The following is a 3,282-nucleotide window of genomic DNA, read 5'->3' as shown; positions in this document are numbered from 1 at the left end:
ACCAGCCTGGCTCAACAGAGAATTGTGGCTTGATCTTAGGAGAAAAAAGAGGGTTTATAATCTTTGGAAAAGTGGGCAGGCCACTAGGGAGGACTTTAAGGATGTAGCGAGGCTGTGCAGGGACAAAATTAGGAAGGCCAAAGCTCATCTGGAGCTCAATCTGGCTACTGCCGTTAAAGATAACAAAAAACGTTTCTATAAATACATCTACACAAAAAGGAGGACTAAGGAGAATCTCCATCCTTTACTGGATGCGGGGGGAAACTTAGTTACAAGAGATGAGGAAAAGGCGGAGGTGCTCAATGCCTTCTTTGCCTCAGTCTTTAGCGGCAATACTGGTTGTGCTCTGGATACCCAGTACCCTGAGCTGGTGGAAGGGGATGGGGAGCAGGATGTGGCCCTCACTATCCACGAAGAACTGGTTGGTGACCTGCTATGGCACTTGGATGTGCACAAGTCGATGGGGCCGGATGGGATCCACCCAAGGGTACTGAGAGAACTGGCAGAGGAGCTGGCCAAGCCACTGTCCATCATTTATCAGCAGTCCTGGCGATCGGGGGAGGTCCCAGTTGACTGGCAGCTAGCAAATGTGACGCCCATCTACAAGAAGGGCCGGAGGGCAGACCCGGGAAACTACAGGCCTGTCAGTTTGACTTCAGTACCAGGGAAGCTCATGGAGCAGATCCTCCTGAGAGTCATCATGCAGCACTTGCAGGGCAAGCAGGTGATCAGGCCCAGTCAGCATGGGTTTATGAAAGGCAGGTCCTGCTTGATGAACCTGATCTCCTTCTATGACAAAGTGACGTGCTGGGTGGACGAGGGAAAGGCTGTGGATGTGGTCTACCTTGACTTCAGCAAGGCTTTTGACACCGTCTCCCACAGCATTCTCCTCAAGAAACTGGCTGCTCTTGGCTTGGACTGGCGCACGCTTCGTTGGGTTAGAAACTGGCTGGATAGCCGGGCCCAAAGAGTCGTGGTGAATGGAGCCAAGTCCAGTTGGAGGCCAGTCACTAGTGGTGTCCCCCAGGGCTCGGTGCTGGGGCCGGTCCTCTTTAATATCTTCATCGATGATCTGGACGAGGGCATCGAGTGCACCCTCAGTAAGTTCGCAGATGACACCAAGTTAGGTGCGTGTGTCGATCTGCTTGAGGGTAGGAAAGCTCTGCAGGAGGATCTGGATAGGCTGCACCGATGGGCTGAGGTCAACTGCATGAAGTTCAACAAGGCCAAGTGCTGGGTCCTGCACCTGGGGTGCAATAACCCCAAGCAGAGCTACAGGCTGGGAGATGAGTGGTTGGAGAGCTGCCAGGCAGAGAAGGACCTGGGAGTGATGGTGGATAGTCGGCTGAATATGAGCCAGCAGTGTGCTCAGGTGGCCAAGAAGGCCAATGGCATCCTGGCTTGTATCAGAAACAGTGTGACCAGCAGGGCGTGGGAGGTGATCGTCCCCCTGTACTCAGCTCTGGTGAGGCTGCACCTCGAGTACTGTGTTCAGTTTTGGGTCCCTCGCTACAAGAAGGACATCGAGGTGCTTGAGCGGGTGCAGAGAAGGGCGACGAAGCTGGTGAGGGGCCTGGAGAACAAGTCCTACGAGGAGCGGCTGAGGGAGCTGGGCTTGTTCAGCCTGGAGAAGAGGAGGCTCAGGGGCGACCTTATCGCTCTCTATAGGTACCTCAAGGGAGGCTGTAGCGAGGTGGGGGTTGGTCTGTTCTCCCACGTGCCTGGTGACAGGACGAGGGGGAATGGGCTTAAGTTGAGCCAGGGGAGTTTTAGGTTAGATGTTAGGAAGAACTTCTTTACTGAAAGGGTTGTGAGGCATTGGAACAGGCTGCCCAGGGAAGTGGTGGAGTCACCATCCCTGGAAGTCTTCAAAAGACGTTTAGATGTAGAGCTTAGGGAAATGGTTTAGTGGGGACTGCTAGCGTTAGGTCAGAGGTTGGACTCGATGATCTTGAGGTCTCTTCCAACCTAGACAATTCTGTGATTCTGTGATTCTGTGATCTGGAAAAACAGCTTGACTGTTTCTCCTTTTCAAGGATATATATGATGTTGGGTCCCAGAAAATGAACATTGGGTTCCATCCCACGAAGATGATCAGAGAGCTGGAGCTCCTCTCATGTTAAGGAAGGCTGAGAGAGGTGGGGGTATTCAGCTGCAGAAGAGAAGGCTCCTGGGAGATCTCTCTGCAGTCTTTCAATACTTAAAGGGGGTCTTATAAAAAAGATGGAGAGCATCTTTTTTCTTGGGCAGATAATGATAGGACAAGGGGGAATAATTTTAAACAAAAAGAGGGGAGATTTAGATTAGACATTAAGAAGAAATTCTTCACTCAAAGGGAGGTGAGGCACTGGCACAGTCTGTCCAGAGAAGCTGTGGATGCCCCATCCCTGGGGGTGCTCAAGGCCAGGCTGGATGGGGCTTTAGGCAACCTGGTCTGGTGGGAGGTGTCCCTGCCCATGGCAGGGGGGTTGGAACCAGTTATCTTTAAGGCCCCTTCCAACCCAAGCTATTTTGTGATTCTGTGAAACAGCAGAATGTGTTTTGAGGACTCTGACTTCTTGACACGTTTCTGCCAGCCTGCTGAGATGAAGCAGGATTCAGTACACTGCTCCCCAGGTGGGTCACATGTCAGTTATCTGGGAGCCTTTGGGTTCTGTTCCAGGCTTTACTTGTTTCTTCAAGGCACACGGCATCCTCTGTGCTGGTCACGGCTGTGTCTGCTCTCTATGGGTCTCAGGCTGGTGCCCATGTGGCCAAGCAGAAGCACTCAACACAGAGCTAACTGTGGGTGGCAAAAGACAAGGAGGCATAAATGACCACAAATGTATTTGGATTTTTGCTTTCTCTCAGAAACCAGCTTTCTCCCCCTAAGAGAGGGTGCAGCGTCAGACAGGTATTTTTACCCTGGCCTATTCAGGCTCTCGTTTCCTAGTGAAAGCAATAATGAATTACCAGCATGTGCCAGCTTAACAGATTCTCACTCTTTTGCCTTCAAACTAAGAGCAGAGAGGTGGTACACCTCTATCAGGCTCTGCAAGGAGACTGCAGTGCACTGAGCCATTGTGGCCTAATGCAAACATTTGTATTTCTTCTCATGTTGGGTAGCTAGGAGTGTGGAGAGATGTTCCTGAAATTCTCCAGAAAACACCTGCTGCTGAGGGTCTCGCTGATGGAGAGGCTACTTTGTGCCAACCATTCTCATCACCAGGCTGGATCCGCCCTCAACACCTGCTGCTGAGGGTCTCGCTGATGGAGAGGCTGCTTTGTGCCAACCATTCCCAT

This window comes from Aythya ferina, assembly GCF_964211825.1.
Source record: "Aythya ferina genome assembly, chromosome: Z".
Taxonomy (NCBI): Eukaryota; Metazoa; Chordata; class Aves; order Anseriformes; family Anatidae; genus Aythya; species Aythya ferina.
Note: the sequence above shows the minus strand (reverse complement) of the source record.